Here is a 21143-nt window from a genome sequence, read left to right as displayed (position 1 = left end):
CATCTACTATGGACTCAGGGTATAACAATTGGTCAAACAAGGGGTTAATATATATCGCACAAGTGTTTAATGGACAGACCACGAAGTCATTCGAACAACTTGCTCAGGAATTTAATCTACCAGCTCATGACCTTTTATAAATTCCTACAACTACGACATTACCTTCAGAAACATAAGGAATGGGAGAATATTTGTAAAAAAAACATCCAAACTAGAGGAACTGTTAATGTCATTTTCAGAGGAAGAGACAAAAAAAGGAGTTATATCAAAAATGTATAAAATAATACAACATGAATCAAATGATAACAATATGGATGTCAAAGAAAAATGGGAGTTGGAAACAAATATTATAACAACAGATGAAAAATGGGAGGAATTTAAATGAGCCCCGAATTAATGCACATTGCTGAATTTATTTCAGAAGTCGCCCACTATTTTGTGATGTTGGAAAATAACTGCAGATGCCGGTACAAATCGAAGGTATCACAAAATGCTGGAGTAACTCAGCAGGTCTGAAGAAGGGTCTCGACCCGAAACTTACTCTAAACCAAACTGAAAATGTAACCCCTTACCTTCAGAAACATCAAACTGTCCGTTAGGTTCAGCTGATCCTGTAGCTTCAAGCATTTTTCTGGCATAGAGTTTAACTCCTCTTGAATCGCTCGGAGATTCTTTTCCATTGGATTTAGAACGCTGTTCTCTTCTTCCAGAAGATCCTTGAGAAAGAGGAGCTCTTTCTCATTGAGAATCTGGCGCAGTTCAGCAAATACCGATGTGATGTAGGTCACCAGGTTCTAATACTGTTCCTGTCAAATGAAAGGTGAAGGTCAATATTATCGAGCCTGGAATCTAAGACAAATAGCACAAAATCAGAGAAGGGAAACTGGAAACCTTACCTGGACTCCAGAAATCTTCTCTTTCTGTTGCTGCTCCATTTCCTCCATCGCTGATTTATTTTTTGTGAGAGTTTCCAAAGATGTTTTAATCTTCTCCTGGGATTGAGGTTCAGATTCAGTGAGTAAAAGAATTACACCAGACGGAACCAATGGACTGCAGACACGGAACTGTACATGAACGTTTACAAAAAGACACAGACTGCTGAGGAACTTGGCGGGTCAGGAAGCGTATCGGTGGAGAGCCGTAGGCGACATTTTGGGTCAGAATCTTTCTTTGGACTGATTAGAGTAGGTGGGAAAGATGGGCCAGGAATACATCTGCCAGGTGATAGGTGGATACAAGTGAAGGGGGGGGGAGGGGGAGGGGTAGGGGTTTGGCAGCAGGTTGGCCAAAGGCCATACATGAAAAGACAAAAATAAGGGAAGTAAGGAGTAAGGAAACAAGAGGTACGAATTGTAAAGCCAGAGGAAAGAATATAGATGGGGAGGGGTTGGGGATGGGAAGGAGGAAATGGTTGCACTGCCAGGTGTGGCATCTCTATACTAAAACCCTCGTTTGTTTGATTGTTTGCTTGTTCCTGAACAACAGCCAAAGCGGAACACGATAGCGCGAAAATTTTAGGCCCATCTTACTCAACGTCGTCCCTTTGGTGCTAATGGAAGAAGTTTCATTGAAATCGGCGTTATATATTTAAAGTTATTCACATTTTAAAGTTTAAATCTATCTCCGAGAGAGGGAGGGGAGGGTGGAGGGAGGGAGAAGGATGGAGGATAAGGGGGATGCAGTGGGGGAGGGGAAGGTGGGATGGGGGAGGGGAAGGGGGGAGGGAAAGGGGGGACGGGAAGGGGGGAGGGGAAGGGGGAGGTGGACGGGGGAAGGGAAGGGAGGAGGGGGTGTGTAGGGGAGGGGGGATGCGAGGTGGGGGAGGGAGGGGGGAGGAGGGAGGGAGGGGGGAGATGAGAGGGGGAAGGGGGCAAGGGATGGAGGAGAGGGTGCTGCACCAATGCAGGAGAGGTTTGGGCCCAGTAACTTGGTCTAGAACAAGGAGAAAAGGTAGGAAAATACAAATAATAAGAGTAATAAGATAAATAAAAAAAGTTATAAGTAAGATTAATAGAGGAATGACTAATAGAGTAATAGTTGGGATGGGTGTGTGTGGGTGGTGTGGGTTTGTTATGTATGTATGTAGTTTGGTTACCTACAAACTGTGAATGTTAATGTTTATGCTGAAGGAATTACATGAGAAATTCCGAGCTTCACAAGCGGAATTTGAGGCGCTATTCCTTCAGTTTGCAATCAAGCAAAACATAAGCCCAGGGCAGAAAAGTCAGCGTAGGAATGCAAAGGAGAGTTGAAATGGTTCGCAACCGGTAGATCCATCGGGGCTTGGCAGGGGTACTCGCGGAACCAGTGGCTCAATCTACCCTCTCGCCTCGCCGGTGTAATGGAGGCCTCGCCGGGAACACGGGATGCAGTGGGTAGGGTCACAGGTGGTGCACGAAAACCCCTCTCTCTCTCTCTCTCTCTCTCTCACTGTCAGGGGTCCCTTGATGGGTGTAAGACAGACAGAAAGCAAAGAGTGGGGATAAATGGGTCCCTTTCAGAATGGCAGGCAGTAACTAGTGGGGTACCGCAAGGCTCGGTGCTGGGACCGCAGCTATTTATAATATACATTAATGACTTGGATGAAGGGATTAAAAGTACAATTAGTAAATTTGCAGATGATACAAAGCTGGGTGGCAGTGTGAACTGTGAGGAAGATGCTATGAGGTTGCAGGGTGACTTGGACAGGTTGTGTGAGTGGGCGGATGCATGGCAGATGCAGTTTAATGTCAATAAGTGTGAGGTTATCCACTTTGGTGGTAAGAATAGGAAGGCAGAGTATGATCTGAATGGTGTCAAGTTAGGAACAGGGGTCGTACAACGAGATCTGGGTGTCCTAGTGCATCAGTCACTGAAAGGAAGCAAGCAGGTACAGCAGGCAGTGAAGAAAGCCAATGGAATGTTGGCCTTCATAACAAGAGGAGTTGAGTATAGGAGCAAAGAGGTCCTTCTGCATTTGTGCAGGGCCCTAGGGAGACCGCACCTGGAGTACTGTGTGCAGTTTTGGTCTCCAAATTTGAGGAAGGATATTCTTGCTATTGAGGGCGTGCAGCGTAGGTTTACTAGGTTAATTCCCGGAATGGCGGGACTATCATATGTTGAAAGACTGGAGCGACTAGGCTTGTATACACTGGAATTTAGAAGGATGAGAGGACATCTTAATGAAACGTATAAAATTATTAAGGGGTTAGACACATTAGAGGCAGGAAACATGTTCCCAATGTTGGGGGAGTCCAGAACAAGGGGCCACAGTTTAAGAATAAGGGGTAGGCCATTTAGAACTGAAATGAGGAAAAACTTTTTCAGTCAGAGTGTTGTGAATCTGTGGAATTCTCTGCCTCAGAAGGCAGTGGAGGCAAATTCTCTGAATGCATTCAAGAGAGAGCTGGATCGAGCTCTTAAGGATAGCGGAGTCAGGGGGGATGGGGAGAAGGCAGGAACGGGGTACTGATTGAGAATGATCAGCCATGATCACATTGAATGGTGGTGCTGGCTCGAAGGGCCGAATGGCCTCCTCCTGCACCTATTGTCTATTGTAAGGGAGAAAGTATAGCCACAGGTGTCTCATGTCTTACTGTAGGTGGGGCGGGTACATGGGGATGGGGTTGTTCGTGTGGGAAACAGAGTGCAAAACTGCAGTCTCTGCGAAAGGCGGAAATGGAAAATCACCAGATGCTCTTTGTTTTTTTTACCTTGAAGATTTCCACTGCTTCTTTAATCGGCATGAAGAGGTGCTCTCTGTGTTCCCGCGCGTCTCGGCAGATCAGGCAGATTAGTTGTTTGTCTGTTTCGCAAAACAGCTTCAGTTCTTCCTGGTGTTCCTCGCAGTGAAGTTTACTTTTCTTGCTTTCCGTTTTCGGGCTGAGTGTTCGAGCTTTCTCGGTGATACTCACCAGGGCCCGATTCATCCTGAGGCTGCGGTCTGCAAACTCCTCTCTACACTCCGGGCAGGAGTTTCTCCCCTCCCTGTCCCAACTCTGCGTGATGCAGGAGCGGCAGAAGTTGTGCCCGCACTCCAGTGACACCGGATGGGTGAACAAATCCAGGCAGATGGGACAAACCACGTCCTCGGTCCAACACTCGGACTGAGCCATCGAAGCCATTTTCAATTCACACAACTTACTGGTTCACGCCGAGCCCTGGAGTATCGCGAGTGTTCAAATGTGCGCTGGCAGCAAAGGCTGAACAATACTAATAAACAACACCAAGTCAAGTCAAGTTTATTTGTCACATACACATACAAGATGTGCAGTGACATGAAAGTGGCAACGCCTGCGGATTGTACAAAAAAATTACAATTACAGCATAAAAATTAAAATTAATACAGGTTTTTAAAAATTCTTTGGAGATATAATAGTTAACAATCCCGATGGCCTGTGGGAAGAAACTCGATCGCATCTGAAGAAGCCTGAAGAAGGGTCTCGACCCGAAACGTCACCCATTACTTCTCTCCAGAGATCCTGCCTGACCCGTTGAGTTACTCCAGCATTTTGTGTCCACTAGCATCTCATATTTCGCTTGGGCAGCTTGCAGCCCAGTCGTATGAATATTGATTTCGGTAATTTCCAGTAACTCCAGCATTCCCTCTCTCTCTATCTCCCCCACTCAAGTTGCACTAGCTTCTCGTTTTCACTCAACAAACAGCTAATAATGGCCTGTTTCCTTTATAATCGTTACGTTTTTGCATATCTTTCATTCATTGTTCTTTAGCTCTAGGTTGGTGCAGCGTGTGGGCGGGGCCCAGGAGCAGTTGGAGCAGCGTGTGGGCGGGGCCCAGGAGCGGTTGGTGCAGCGTATGGGCGGGGCCCAGAAGCGGTTGGAGCAGCGTGTGGGCGGGGCCCAGGGGCGGTTTGAGCAGCGTGTGGGCGGGGCTCAGGAGCGGGTGGAGCAGCATGTGGGCGGGTTCCAGGAGCGGTTGGAGCAGCGTGTGGGCGGGTCCTGGAACGGTTTGAGCAGCGTGTGGGCGGGGCTCAGGAGCGGGTGGAGCAGCATGTGGGCTGGTTCCAGGAGCGGTTGGAGCAGCGTGTGGGCGGGTCCTGGAACGGTTGGAGCAGCGTGTGGGCGGGGCTCAGGAGCGGTTGGTGCAGCGTTGGTTTAAAATCGTTCCCTCACACTTCAAAAGAAGTGGTCTGGAGGAAGCCGCTGATTGGTGGAAGCGGACGAGAGGCAGCAGCTGATTGGTGGAAGTGGACCAGAGGCAGCAGTTGATTGGTGGAAGTGGACTAGAGGAAGCAGCTGATTGGGCGTAACCCCAGGGTTGTATTTCTGCTTTTTGTTCGTACTTTTAGTTCAGGGTTCAGTGAGTTCAGGGTTCAGTGATTTCAGGGTTCAATGAGTTCAGGGTTCAGTGCTTTTTAGTAAAGGTACAGTTTAAAGCAAGGGTGTCAAACTCATTTTCACCCCGGGCCACATCAGCATTATGGTTGCCCTCAAAGGGCCGGTTGTAACTGTAAGACTGTATAAATGTAACTAATCCTTAACATATTGTTAAATAACTGTCTGCATTTGATTATTATTTATTGAAATGAACAAATATTGTACATGCATTAACATAAATGTAAAAATATATGTAAGCACATTGACAAATTGGGCCCGTTCCTCGTAGGGTTTCCATTTCGACCTGGGGAAATCGCGTTTTTTCTTTAAAATAAATTGTCTCTTAAAAAAAAAAAAAAGAATCTCAAAGGGGGGGGGGGGGGGAGGTGGAGAGGGGAGGGTTGGGTGAGATGGGGAAAGGGATCCTCTGACACCGTCCTGCCAGCGGCCATCTTCTTTCTCCTTCACTGTGGTGCCGTGCTCCTCCAGAGGAGGGGGAGCGCAATTAAAGGCGGTACAGGGAAGGGGAGAGGGTGTGACCGAGGAGCCTTGGATCCAAAGCCTCTCCTGTATTGGTGTAGCATCCTCAACCCCCTACTCAATCCCCCTTATCCTTCCTCTCCCTACCCCGCACTCTCCCATTTTCCCTGACCCTCACTGTCCCCCTTCTCCCCACCCCACTCTCTCATCCCCCCACCAACACCCCCTCCTCCCCCCAACCCTGCTGTCCCCTTCCCCCCACCCCTCCTCCCCACCCCCACTCTTCTCTCCTCCCCACCCTCCTCCCTAGTAGCACTCTCCCTCCCACACCCACTCGCACTCTCCTCCACCCCCCATTCCCCACCACCTCCCTTTCCACCACTCTCTCCTCCCCCCACCCCCCAACTCTCTCCTCCCCCGCCCCACTCTCACTCTCCCCATCCCCCCTTTCCCCCACTCTCTCCTCCCCATCCCCAATCTCCCCTCCCCCCACATTCTCTCCTCCCCCAGCCCCTCTCCCCAGCCCCACTATCTCCTCCACCCCTCCTCACCCACCCCCGCCTCCCCCACTCTCTCCACCCCTCCCCTCCACCCACTCGCCCCACCTGCATTCTCACCGTCCCCCTCTCCCCCACCCCCACTGTCCCCCATCCCCCTACCCCCCATTCTCTTCCCCCACCACCACCCCCTTCCCACCGCACTCCCTCTCTCCTCCCCCCACCCTCCCCTCCTTTCACTCTCACTGTCCCCTTCCCCATCATCCACCTTTCCCTCCCTCCCCCCACTCTCCCCTCTTCCCTGACCCTCAGTCCCCCTTCCCTCCCACCCCACTCTCTCTTCCCCCCACCACCACCCCCGGCACTTACCGAACATGCAGGGAGGAGGAGGGAGCCCCGGACTACTCGAGTTGGGCGGCGGAGGTGGGACTACTCGAGTCGGGCGGCGGAGGTGGGACTACTCGGGGCGGACGGCCGCGGGTCTGGGAGAGTGGGGAGGGGAGAGAAGTGAGAGGAGAGAGGAGAGAGGCGCGGCGGGGGATGCGCACAAGATGGCGCAGCATGAAGAGGCCGCCATCTTTCTGAGGTCGCGACGGGGCCGTCGTTGGCAGCGACCGCTGAAGGAGGAGGAGAAGAAGCTGCCCGGTCCCGCTGGGTCCGGGCGGGAGGGGGGACTCCAGGACGCCGTGCCCGTGGATTGAAGGGACGGAAGGGAAGGATGAGGACCATCAGTCCGACCATCTCCCTCCTGCTCGGGAGTGTCCCCCGGATGAGGTAGAGTGAGGAGAGGCCGTGCCGTCAGACGCACAGCACTTTGAAAAATGTGTTTAGTAATGAGAGTTTGAAAGTTAAAAATGTCTGTAACTTAAAAGATATTCGACCAATGACAATTAAGCTCTCGCGGGCCACATAAAATGACGTGGCGGGCAGCATTCGGCCCGCGGGCCTTGTGTTTGACACATGTGCTGTAAGCAAACACAATACAGAAATATATTATGTTAATCTTCAACATTCATATGACAGGAAGAGTCACACAGCCTTCAGTCCCATGTCACATCCCAGTTTGCTAAACTGCACCAGATTATCACTGAGAAAGAAAAGTACTTCCTCAAAGACATCCGAGAAGATGAGGAGCGGATTCTAAATCTAATGGAGAAAAATCTTCGGGAGATTCAAGAGAATTTAAATTCTAATCAGGAGGAACTCCTGCGTTTACAGGAACGGATGGAACAAAAAGACTGCGTGAAATTTCTAATTTCGAAGGTGCCCTTCGAGCGAGCACCGCAATTCAATGTGATCATGGCTGATCATTCTCTATCAGTACCCCGTTCCTGCCTTCTCCACATACCCCCTGACTCCACTATCCTTAAGAGCTCTATCTAGCTCTCTCTTGAATGCATTCAGAGAATTGGCATCCACTGTCTTCTGAGGCTGAGAATTCCACAGATTCACAACTCTCTGACTGAAAAAGTTTTTCCTCATCTCTGTTCTAAATGGCCTACACCTTATTCTTAAACTGTGGCCACTTGTTCTGGACTCCCCCAACATTGGGAACATGTTTCCTGCCTCTAACGTGTCCAACCCCTTAATAATCTTATACGTTTTGATAAGATCTCCTTTCATCCTTCTAAATTCCAATGTATACAATCCGAGTCGCTCCAGTCTTTCAACACATGACGGTCCCACCATTCCGGGAATTAACCTCGTAAACCTACGCTGCACGTCCTCAATTGCAAGAATATCATTCCTCAAATTTGGAGACCAAAACTGCACACAGTACTCCAGTTGCAGTCTCACTAGAGCCCTGTACAACTGCAGAAGGGCCTCTTTTCTCCTATACTCAACTCCTCTTGTTATGAAGGCCAACATTCCATTGGCTTTCTTCACTGCCTGCTCTTCCTGCATGCTTCCTTTCAGTGACTGATGCACTAGGACATCCAGATCTCGTTGTTCCTAACTTGACACCATTCAGATAATACTCTGCCTTCCTATTCTTACCACCAAAGTGGATAACCTCACACTTATCCACATTAAACTGCATCTGCCATGCATCCGCCCACTCACACAACCTGTCCAAGGCAACCTGCAACCTCATAGCATCTTCCTCACAGTTCACACTGCCACCCATCTCCCGGTGACTCAGCACTTCAACTCCCCCTCCCATTCCCAATCTGTCCTTTCTGTCCTGGGCCTCCTCCATTGTCAGAGTGAAGGAACAGCAAATTGGAGGAAGAGCACCTCATATTTAGCGTGGGTAGTTTACACCCCAACGGTATGAACATTGACTTCTCTAACTTCAAATAGCCCTTGCTTTCCCTCCCTATCCCCTCCTCCTCCCCAGTTCTCCCACCAGTCTTTCTGTCTCCGACTACATTCCATCTCTGTCCCACCCACTCCCCTGCCAACAGTCTGAAGAAGGGTGAAGAAGGGTCTCGACTCGAAACGTCACCCATTCCTTCTCTCCAGAGATGCTGCCTGGCCCGCTGAGTTACTCCAGCATTTTGTGTCGACCAGTGAATTTATTCATTCGACTAGTCCACAGGCATACAGCACACACTCTCACCAACACACACCTTACATGTGGGGACACACCATGACTTACACAACCATCCATGAACACACTCACCAACGCAGGATACATGCACCCACTGATATTGAATACGGCCATTACATTAACTCAGTCTGACGCACACACGTACCCAGCCGCAACTTCGCCATCCTCGTCTCCCATTTCGCTCTCCCCGTCCGCGACAACCAAAACATTTCACTTCCACTTCCCGGAAGAAAATTAGCGGAAATGCATTTCTCTTTTCCATCTCGCGCAATTGTGGAAAATCCCCCGCGGGAAACTTTCATTGTCCGCCCGCCTGTGCCCGAGGCCGAGCGGCCTCTCCCCCGGTCCCGGGGCCGCGCGGCCCGAGTCTCCCCCCGACCCCCGGGGACTCTCTGATTCTCTGCTTCCCCCCCCCCAGTCTCCGTCACCCTGGATGTGGAAACAGCGCATCCGGGGCTCGAGGTGTCTGAGGATCGGAAGAGGGTGGGACAGACCGAGTCTCGGAGGAGTCTCTCTGACACAGAGAAGAGGTTCATAAACTGGCTGTGTGTGCTGGGATCGGAGGGATTCACATCGGGGAGACATTACTGGGAGGTGGATGTGGCGGGGAGTACGTACTGGAGTCTGGGAGTCGCCACAGAGTGTGTGGAGAGGAAGAGACAGGCCGAACTGATCCCGGAGACTGGAGTCTGGAGCATCGAGCGGGATAGTAATGAGCTTAATGCAGTCACCTCCCCTCCATCCCGTCTCCCCGCCGGTCCCATCCCCTGGAGGGTGGGAGTTTATCTCAGTTACGAGTCCGGGACAGTTTCCTTTTACGACGCGGGCACCAAGTCCCATCTCCACACCTTCACTGGGAATAAATTCACGGAGAAACTTTATCCTTTCTTTGGGCCTTGGCAAGAAACCCAGTGGCTGAGAATCTGCTCCGGTTCCTCTCCGGGTGTGTGAAAGGGTCGGGTCCCGGGACCGGCGTCAGGAGCGGGGCTCAGGGGCTGTGGGGCAGAAACCCGGTGGACAACAGGTCGGCGCTGAACGGCTTCCATTTAATTCCCAAATTCCGCGTCGTAAACCCCCAGTGAGCGCGGAAATAAAACCAGGGGGAATGTAAATGTGGGAAGAGAGAAATAAACAGCCAATGCGTTTAGAAGTGTTGATCCGCCTCTTTTTTAAACGTGTTATCGGATCCCGTCAACTGAACTTTTATAAAAATCTAAGGATTGATACACTCGGCCTCCCCACTCATACTTGACCCATGGGATCCCGATCTCATCAGGATCATAAATGGTCGGAAATCTTCATCGGGACACGGAAAAGTTGGACATTGAACAAATTTGACATTGCAGTCGAACTTATTAGAAGTGGAGAGAATCATAGGTGATAGAAGCAGGATTAAGCCATTCGGCCCTTCAAGTCTACTCCGCCATTCTAACATGGCTGATCTATCTCTCCCTCCGAACTCCATTCTCCTGCCTTCTCCCCATAACCCCTGACACCCGTACGAATCAAGAATCTGTCTAGCTCTGCCTTAAAAATATCCATTGACTTGGCCTCCACAGCACTCTGTGGCAAAGAAATCCACAGATCCACTACCCTTTGACTCAAGATATTCCTCCTCAATTGCCGAAAGGAACATCCGTTAAATCTGGGGCTGTGACCTCGGGTCCTAGATTCCCACGAGTGGGAACATCCTCTCCACATCCACTCTATCCAAGCCTTTTTCACTTATCGGTAAGTTTCATATCACCGGGCAGGTCACGGGTGCAACCGACGGGAATGTGAATAACACGAATGGGGTTTTATGTGGGCAGGAAGAACGTGGCAATGGTGAGCCTGGGAACAATTTCAGAAGGAGATGGTAACTGCACAATTACCAATAGCGATACGATACGATAAATCTGTATTTATCCCCGGAGGGAAATTGGTCTGCCAATTGGTCACGACAAACAACAAGGTACACGGAAAACATGAAATTAAAATTTAAATGTTGAAAGGGGAAAAGGGGACGTACAACGAGATCTGGGTGCCTCAGTGCATCAGTCACTGAAAGTAAGCATGCAGGTACAGCAGGCAGTGAAGAAAGCCAATGGAATGTTGGACTTCATGGCAAGAGGAGTTGACACGTTGGAGGCAGGAAACATGTTCCCAATGTTGCGGGAGTCCAGAACCAGGCGCCATAGTTTAAGAACAAGGGGTAGGCCATTGACAACGGAGATGAGGAAAAACGTTTTCACTCAGAGAGTTGTAAATCTGTGCCTCGCTTCCCCTCCCCTTCCCTGATCTCCCATTTTCTTCCTGTCTCCATCTATATCCTTCCTTTGTCCCGCCCCCTGACATCAGTCTGAAGAAGGGTCTCTCCTGAGATGCTGCCTGACCTGCTGAGTTACTCCAGCATTTTGTGAATAAATACCTTCGATTTGTACCAGCATTCGCAGTTATTTTCTTACACATTGAATGGTGGTGCTGGCTCGAAGGTCTGAATGGCCTCCTCCTGCGTCTATTATCTATTGTCTATTGCAGTCAATTACCATTCATTATACGACGTGGCAGGGTGCAGAGTGGATAACGCGATGCTGCAGGAATTCAGCCGCTCCCAAAAGCAAATAGACTTCGAACCGTGCAACCTCATAGCATCTTCCTCACAGTTCACACTACCACCCAGCTTTGTATCATCTGCAAATTTGCTAATGGTACTTTTAATCCCTTCATCCAAGTCATTAATGTATATTGTAAATAGCTGCTGTCCGAGCACCGAGCCTTGCGGTACCCCACTAGTTACTGCCTGCCATTCTGAATAGGGCACATTTATCCCCACTCTTTGCTTTCTTTCTGTCAACCAATTTTCTATCCATGTCAGTACGCTACCTCCAATACCTTGTGCTCTAATTTTGCCCACTAATCTCCTATGTGGAACCTTGCCGAATGCTTTCTGAAAGTCAAGGTACAGGGTGATGGGAGCATGAGCAGAGGGGTATAAAATGAGGGTAGAAACAATAGGTAACAAGGTGAAAAGTAAAAGTGGCAGGCAGACAAATCCAGGGCAAAAATCAAAAAGGACCACTATGCAACATAATTATATAAGGGGCAAGAGTGTTATAAATACAAGCCTGAAGGATTTGTGTCTCAATGCAAGGAGTATACGTAATATGGTGGATGAATTAAATGTGGAGATAGTTATTAATGATTATGATATAGTTGGGATTACGGAGACATGGCTCCAGGGTGACCAAGGCTGAGAGCTCAACATCCAGGGATATTCAATATTCAGGCGGGATAGACAGAAAGGAAAAGGAGGTGGTGTAGCGTTGCTGGTTAGAGAGGAGATTAACGCAGTGGAAAGGAAGTACATTAGCTCGGAGGATGTGGAATCGATATGGGTAGAACTGCGAAACACTAAGGGGCAGAAAATGCTATTGGGAGTTGTGTACAGGCCACCTAACAGCAGTAGTGAGGTTGGGGATGGCATCAAACAGGAAATTAGAAATGCGTGCACTAAAGGTGCAGCAGTTATAATGGGTGACTTCAATCTACATATAGATTGGGTGAACCAAATTGGCAGGGATGCTGAGGAAGAGGATTTCTTGGAATGTTTGCGAGATGGTTTTCTAAACCAACATGTCGAGGAACCAACGAGAGAGCAGGCCATTCTAGACTGGGTATTAAGTAATGAGGAAGGGTTAGTTAGCAGTCTTTTTGTGCGAGGCCACTTGGGCAAGAGTGACCATAATATGGTGGAGTTCTTCATCGAAACATATAAACATGGAAAATAGGTGCAGGAATAGGCCATTCGGCCCTTCGAGCCTGCACCGCCATTCAATATGATCATGGCTGATCATCCAACTCAGTACCCCGTACGTGCATTCTCTCCATACCCCCTGATCCCTTTAGACACAAGGGCCACATCTAACTCCCTCTAAATATAGCCAATGAACTGGCCTCAACTACCTTCTGTAGCAGAGAATTTCACAGATTCACCACTCTCTGTGTGAAAAAAAACGTTCTCATCTCGGTCCTAAAAGAATTCCCCCTTATCCTTAAACTGTGACCCCTTGTTCTGGACTTCCCCAACATCGGGAACAATCTTCCTGCATCTAGCCTGTCCAACCCCTTAAGAATTTGTTAACTGTAAATGTTAATGTTTATGCTGAAGGAATTACACGAGAAATTCCGAGCTTCACAAGCGGAATTTGAGGCGCTATTCCTTCAGTTTGCAATCAAGCAAACCACAAGCCCAGGGCAGAAAAGTCAGTGTAGGAATGCAAAGGAGAGTTGAACTGGTTAGCAACCGGTAGATCTATCGGGTCTTGGCAGGGGTACTCGCGGAAACGGTGGCTCAATCTACCCTCTCGCCTCGCCGGTGTAATGGAGGCCTCGCCGGGAACACGGGATGCAATGGGTGAGGGTCACAGGTGGTGCACGAAAACCCCCCTCTCTCTCTCTCTCTCACTGTCAGGGGTCCCTTGATGGGTGTAAGACAGACAGAAAGCAAAGAGTGGGGATAAATGGGTCCCTTTCAGAATGGCAGGCAGTGACTAGTGGGGTACCGCAAGGCTCGGTGCTGGGAACGCAACTATTTGCAATATACATTAATGAATTGGATGAAGGGATTAAAAGTACCATTAGCAAATTTGCAGATGATATAAAGCTGGGTGGTAGTGTGAACTGCGAGGAAGATGCTATGAGGTTGCACGGTGACTTGGACAGGTTGTGTGAGTGGGCGGATGCATGGCAGATGCAGTTTAATGTGAATAAGTGTGAGGTTATCCACTTTGGTGGTAAGAATAGGAAGGCAGAGTATTATCTGAATGGTGTCAAGTTAGGAACACGGGACGTACAACGAGATCTGGGTGTCCTAGTGCGTCAGTCACTGAAAGGAAGCAAGCAGGTACAGCAGGCAGTGAAGAAAGCCAATGGAATGTTGGCCTTCATAACAAGAGGAGTTGAGTATAGGAGCAAAGAGGTCCTTCTGCAGTTGTACAGGGCCCTAGTGAGACCGCACCTGGAGTACTGTGTGCAGTTTTGGTCTCCAAATTTGAGGAAGGATATTCTTGCTATTGAGGGCGTACAGTAGGTTTACGAGGTTAATTCCCGGAATGGCGGGACTATCATATGTTGAAAGACTGGAGCGACTAGGCTTGTATGCATTGGAATTTAGAAGGATGAGAGGAGATCTTATCGAAACGTATAAGATTATTAAGGGGTTGAACACGTTAGAGGCAGGAAACATGTTCCCAATGTTGGGGGAGTCCAGAACAAGGGGCCACAGTTTAAGAATAAGGTGTAGGCCATTTAGAACTGAAATGAGGAAAAACTTTTTCAGTCAGAGAGTTGTGAATCTGTGGAATTCTCTGCCTCAGAAGGCAGTGGATGCCAATTCTCGGAATGCATTCAAGAGAGAGCTAGATAGAGCTCTTAAGGATAGCGGAGTCAGGGGTTATGGGGAGAAGGCAGGAACGGGCTACTGATTGAGAATGATCAGCCATGATCACATTGAATGGCGGTGCTGGCTCGAAGGGCCGAATGGCCTCCTCCTGCACCTATTGTCTATTGTCTATTGTCTATTATGTTGCTGGACTTGCCGAGGCAGCTTGAGTTATGAAGTGAGCATGTGTGTGCAGGGTGGTTATTTGGCCCGAGTGTAGGTGTGTTGTATTAGGAATCTGGTGGCAACGCGATGAGAAATGGGAGAGATGATTTGCCTCCCCGATGCTCCTGTGGAAGTTGGAGGCGTGCTTTATAACACTGTTTTCTATCTGCACAGCAGGGTTCCCTTCTCCCCCAATCAACCTCCCAGCCTGAACTTAACTCTTTCTCTTCTCGTTTCAGGACCAAGCGGATGAGCAGATCAGGTACGAGGCGCTGTTCGCCGAGACTCTCGCGGTTCACACACCGCCTGCGGCATTTTAATTGCGATCGCACACTGAACGTAACATGCATCATCTGTCTTTTGCCAGCGAGGACCCTGGGCAACTATTGTTGGCGATCGATCGACTACCTCTGGGGATATTTCGAGGACCTTTACAGTACGCTGCCTGGAAGGAAATGGCCGAAAGCATCTCACCTTGTGAGAGACCTACTATGTATTCTCCCTTACCCGTGTCCACGTAATCAACGAACAGGCCCTTTGGCCCACCACGTCTATACTGTCCGTAGTACCTATTAAACATAGTTCAAAGAGTGTAAGAAAATAACTGCAGATGCTGGTACAAATCGAAGGTATTTATTCACAAAATGCTGGAGTAACTCAGCAGGTCAGGCAGCATCTCAGGAGAGAAGGAATGAATGGGTGACGTTTCGGGTCGAGACCCTTCTTCTGACTGATGTCAGGGGGCGGGACAAAGGAAGGATATAGGTGGAGACAGGAAGACAGAGGGAGAACTGGGAAGGGGAGGGGAAGAGAGGGACAGAGGAACTATCTAAAGTTGGAGAAGTCAATGTTCATACGGCTGGGCTGCAAGCTGCCCAAGCGAAATATGAGGTGCTGTTCCTCCAATTTCCGGTGGGCCTCACTATGGCACTGGGTGAGGCCCATAACAGAAAGGTCAGACTGGGAGTCGGAGGGGGAGTTGGTGTTCAGCCACCGGGAGATCAGGTTGATTAAGGTGGACTGAGCGAAGGTGTTGAGCGAAGCGATCGCCGAGCCTGCATTTGGTTTCGCCGATGTAAATAAGTTGACATCTGGAGCAGCGGATACAATAGATGAGGTTGGAGGAGGTGCAGGTGAACCTCTGTCTCACCTGGAAAGACTGTTTGGGTCCTTGCATGGAGTTGAGGGAGGAGGTAAAGGGACAGGTGTTGCATCTCCTGCGGTTGCAGGGGAAAGTGCCCGGGGATGGGGTGGTTTGGGGAGGAAGGGACGAGTGGACCAGTGAGTTACGGAGGGAACGGTCTCTGCAGAACGCAGATAGGGGAGGGGATGGGAAGATGTGGCCAGTGGTGGGGTCCCGTTGTAGGTGACGGAAATGTTGGTAGATGATTTGTTGGATACACTGGCTGATGGGGTGGAAGGTGAGAACGAAAACATAGTTCAAAGATCTCCATTGAAGTTGAGGAGACTTCTACTTCTCCGGCTGATGAGTGGACGATACAGTTGCCTGATAACAGCTGGGAAGAAACTGTCCCTGAAATGTTTACTAATTTTGTGCCTCAGAATCACCTTCCCCTCAGTTAACAATGATCCATTCCGCATTTCCTTGAACTGCGTCCCCTTTGATCTCTCGTTTTCACACCTTGCCCTCCCGTATCTCTATGCCTCCCTCTCCTCTGGCTGTCAGTAGAAAGAAGGGTCTCGACCGGAAACATCACCCATTCCTTCCGAACAGGTGAAGTCTTGGGTCGAGACCCTTCTTCGGACTCGGGACCCGCCTCCAGAGATGCTGTCTGGCCCGCCGAGTTACTCCAGCGTTTTGTGTCTGTCTTCTAACCAGCATCTGCAGTTCCTTCCTGCACAAGTAACTCCATTCTGATGGGTTATACCTAACCCCAGTCTGAAGAAGGGCCCCGACCCCAAACGTCACCTATCCATTTTCTCCAGAGATGCTGCCTGACCCGCTGAGTTACTCCGGCACTCTGTGAAATATCACCTATCCATGTTCTCCACAGATGCTGCCTGACCCGCTGAGTTACTCCAGCACTCTGTGAAACGTCACCTGTTGATGTTCTCCACAGATGCTGCCTGGCCCGCTGAGTTACTCCAGCACTCTGTGAAACGTCACCCATCCATGTTCTCCAGAGATGCTGCCTGACCCGCTGAGTTACTCCAGCAGTCTGCGAAACGTTACCTATCCATGTTCTCCACAGATGCTGCCTGACCCGCTGAGTTACTCCAGCACTCTGTGAAACGTCACCTATCCATGTTCTCCACAGATGCTGCCTGACCCGCTGAGTTACTCCAGCATTTTGTTCCTGCCTTCAGACGGATTTGGTATTGGTTATTGAAAAGACCCCACACATAAGAATGGGTGTTTGTTTTTTAGTCATCCATTATTTTAGAACAGCGTGTACTTTCAAATCGCGCTCACCGCACTTTCAAATACATTGTTACGTGCTCTGTAAATCAGTTTTATGTACATATAGGATGTTACAGCTGGTTAAAATGTAACAGTTACGAAGCAAGTGCAGACGAAGCAAGTTGTGTTGAGAGAAGCAAGTTCTGTGTTCTTGGGTTGGATAGCGAAGAAGAAAATTGTTACCATTGAATTGTCCGGGGGTGATAACTAAAAGTCTTGTATTTTTAAAATCAGTATTAACGATTTGCTGCTAACAGTTGGGGGCGTAATGAACTAAAACTGCAGGTAATATCAATAATTCACTGGAAGGAGGAGGTTTTTAGGAAGCAGGGGGCGGATTCCATGGGACAATAGGTGCAGGAGTAGGCCATTCGGCCCCTCGAGCCAGCACCGCCATTCAATGTGATCATGGCTGATCATTCTCAATCAGTACCCCGTTCCTGCCTTCTCCATTTGACCAGTGACCCAGTGGTGTGCCTCGGGGTCCGGTGCTGGGCCCGTTACTGTTTGTCGTCTATGTCAATGGTTTGGGTGTGATCTGTGGAATTCTCTGCCTCAGAAGGCAGTGGAGGCCAATTCTCTGAAAGCATTCAAGAGAGAGCTAGATAGAGAGTTGTGAATCTGTGGAATTCTCTGCCTCAGAAGGCAGTGGAGGCCAATTCTCTGAATGCATTCAAGAGAGAGCTAGATAGAGCTCTTAAGGATAGCGGAGTCAGGGGGTATGGGGAGAAGGCAGGAACGGGGTACTGATTGAGAATGATCAGCCATGATCACATTGAATGGCGTGCTGACTCGAGGGGCCGAATGGCCTATTCCTGCACCTATTGTCTATTGTCTATTGAGAAGATGCACAGCAAGACTTGGTTCTTGGTGCTCCAAAATATTCCAAATGGAATTTAAACTGGAGGTGGCGGGGTATGGACTTTAGCAAGAAGGGCTTCTTGGAGAATAAGAGCTGCCTTTAATGTAGTTGCGTCTGGTTGAGGAACTATAGTAGGGTGAAGACTATTCCATGCGTTAATTGTGCGAGGGAAAAATGAATTGCTATACACATTTGTCTTGATAGCTGGTATCTCAAATTGAATGGAATGCCCTCGTCTACACCTGATAGGTTTGGGTTTGGTGTAGATGTGGTAATCTATGTCGAGCTGACCATTTAACATTTTGTAAAAACAGGTCAAACGGTGGGCTTTCCGTCTGACTAGCAAGCTTGCAGATGATACGAAAGTGGGTGGTTTTGCAGACAGTGAAGATGGTTGAGAAATATTGCTGTGGGATCTTGATCAAATGGCCAGCTGCGGATCTAGGAGCGCAGGTGCATAGGTCACTGAAGGTAGATCGGGTGGTCAAAAAGGACATTGGCACATTGTCTTTCGTCAGTCAGAGTATTGAGTATAAAAGTTGGAAGGTCATGTTGCAGTTGTAAAAGGCGTTGGTAAGGCCGCATTTAGAGTATTGTGTTCAGCTCTGGGCACCGTGGTATTGAAAAGTTGTTGTCAAGATTGATAGGGCGCAGAGAAGGTTTACGAGGATGTTGCCAGGGTTAGAGGGTCAGAGCTATAGGCAGAGGTTGAGTAGGCTGGGACTCTGTTTCTTGGAGCGCAGGAGGATGAGGGGCAGTATTCTAGAGACGTATATAATGATGAGAGGAATAGATCGGGTAGATGCACAGAGTCTCTTGCCCAGAGTAGGTGTATCGGCGACCAGAGGACAGAGAATTAAGGTGAAGGGGAAACGATTTAATAGGAATCTGAGGGGTAACGTTTTCGCACAAAAGGTGGTGGGTGTATGGAACAAGCTGCCAGAGGAGGTAGTTGAGGCTGGGACTATCCCAACGTTTAAGAAGCAGTTGGACAGGTACATGGAAAGGACAGGTTTGGGGGGATATGGACCAAACGCAGGCAGGTGGGACTAGTGTAGCTGGGACATGTTGCCCGGCGTGGGTAAGAACGGCACGAAGGTCCTGAGAAAGTTTTTTTTCACACAGAGAGTGGTGAATCTGTGGAATTCTCTGCCACAGAAGGTAGTTGAGGCCAGTACATTGGCTATATTCAAGAGGGAGTTAGATGTGGCCCTTGTGGCTAAAAGGATCAGGGGGTATGGATGGAAGGCAGGTACGGGATACTGAGTTGGATGAGCAGCCATGATCATATTGAATGGCGGTGAAGGGCCGAATGGCCTACTCCTGCACCTAATTTCCAAAGACGTGCAGGTATGTAGGTTAATTGACTGGGTAAAATGTAAAAAAATTGCCCCTAGTGTGTGTAGGATAGTGTTAATGTGTAATGTGCGGGGATCGCTGGGCGGCGCGGACTCGGTGGGCCGAAGGGCCTGTTTCCGCGCTGTATCTCCAAATCTAAATCTAAAAATTGTCAATTGTCTATTAGATAATAATAGACAATAGGTGCAGGAGAAGGCCATTCGGCCCTTCGAGCCAGCACCGCCATTCAATGTGATCATGGCTGACTTTTCGCGTCGAGGGAAGGAGGGTCTCGACCCGAAACGTCACCCTTTCCTTCTCTCCAGAGATGCTGCCCGCCCCGCTGAGTTACTCCAACATTTTGTGTCTCTCTTCGGTTTAAACCTGCATCTGCAGTTCCTTCTGACACACCACCAACTGCAGTGCGTAACTTTCAACCGTTCAATAGACAACAGGTGCAGGAGTAGGCCATTCAGCCCTTCGAGCCAGCACCGCCATTCACTGCGATCATGGCTGATCACTCTCAATCAGTACCCCGTTCCTGCCTTCTCCCCATACCCCCTCACTCCGCTATCCTTAAGAGCTCTATCCAGCTCTCTCTTGAAAGCATCCAACGAACTGGCCTCCACTGCCTTCTGAGGCAGAGAATTCCACACCTTCACCACTCTCTGACTGAAAAAGATCTTCCTCATCTCCGTTCTAAATGGCCTACCCCTTATTCTTAAACTGTGGCCCCTTGTTCTGGACTCCCCCAACATTGGGAACATGTTTCCTGCCTCTAATGTGTCCAATCCCCTAATTATCTTATATGTTTCAATAAGATCCCCCCTCATCCTTCTAAATTCCAGTGTATACAAGCCTAACTCGGTGCGTTAAAAGCAAAAAACATGTCCTGCACACCCCCATTAAAATGGCCGGTAACTACAAGTATAATATAGTAACTACAATATTTATTCCCTGTTGTGTTTTTTTTGCTCTCTCTCTCTCTCTCCCACATTCGGCATCAGTCCCGGCTTCCGTGAAGTTGAACCCGAAGACGGCGCACTCTTGGCTAATCGTCTCGGACGACCTGACCAGCGTGTGCTACGCCAACAAGCAACAGCAACTACCCGACACACCAGAGAGGTTCAATCCCTCTCTCTGTGTTCTGGGCTCGGAAGGATTCGTGTCGGGGAGGCACTACTGGGAGATAGGGGTTGGGGAGAGCACGGAGTGGGACGTCGGGGTGGTGAAGGAGTCCGTCAACAGGAAAGGGGATATCACCGCCGTCCCGCAGGCCGGCTACTGGATCGTCTGGCTCAGGAACGGCAACGATTACAAAGCTGGCTCTCTGCCCCGCACCCGCCTCCGCCCGGGCGCCAAGCCCAGGAAGATCGGGGTGTACCTGGACTACGAGGGCGGCCAGGTGTCGTTCTACAACGCGGACAACATGTCCCACCTCCACACCTTCACCGACCTTTTCACCGAGAAACTCTACCCTTTCTTCAGCCCCTGCTTGAGTGGCCACGGGGAGAGCTCCGAGCCGCTGAAGATTTGCCAGTCCAAACTGTATTGGCGTTGAGCACCCAGGTCTTGCCTCTGTAGTAGCCTGCCTTTCAAGTTTTCCACACCTTCATTAACTTACAGGCAGGCATGGGCAAAGGGGGGGATGGGGGGGGGGGGGGGGGGGGAGATAAACCAAAATGGACTCGCCTGTTACGTTATGTGACCACTTCCTTTTGTATCGACATCAAAGAATTGCAAATGCAATGTGTTAATGTCAATGTCAAATTGTTAATGTCAGTGCCTGTATCTTGGTCGGACCATTTAATTTTTCACCTCTTGCCCGTGCCCTGTACATTAATCTGCTACCCAAATTTAAGAGTCCAGAAGAGGGTATACATTTGGGACTTCAAATCTAATTGGACTGTGGCCCAATTGTTCGTCTCATTCGTATCATGTCCCGGCTTTGACGATACCTCCTGACTTCTGCGCACGCATAGATCTTGAGCTCAACTCTAAATTGATCCTAAAATAAGTTATACATGAGCCCAACCGTAGGTTCATAGGAGCTGAATTAGGCCATTCGGCCCATCAAGTCTACCCCG

General features: G+C 49.3%; 2 pseudogenes; one reads left to right on the top strand and one right to left on the bottom strand.

The window, feature by feature from the left end:
- The window catches only part of LOC144603083 (zinc-binding protein A33-like), a 44356-nt pseudogene extending 40247 nt beyond the window's left edge, over positions 1 to 4109 (bottom strand).
- Positions 4110 to 14778: 10669 nt separating this feature from the next.
- LOC144602622 (zinc-binding protein A33 pseudogene) lies at positions 14779 to 20617 on the top strand (annotated as a pseudogene).
- Positions 20618 to 21143: the final 526 nt, after the last annotated feature.

The sequence above is a fragment of the Rhinoraja longicauda genome, chromosome 19 (genome assembly GCF_053455715.1).
Source record: "Rhinoraja longicauda isolate Sanriku21f chromosome 19, sRhiLon1.1, whole genome shotgun sequence".
Taxonomy (NCBI): domain Eukaryota; kingdom Metazoa; phylum Chordata; class Chondrichthyes; order Rajiformes; family Arhynchobatidae; genus Rhinoraja; species Rhinoraja longicauda.
Note: the sequence above shows the minus strand (reverse complement) of the source record. Positions and strands in the feature narration are given on the sequence as shown.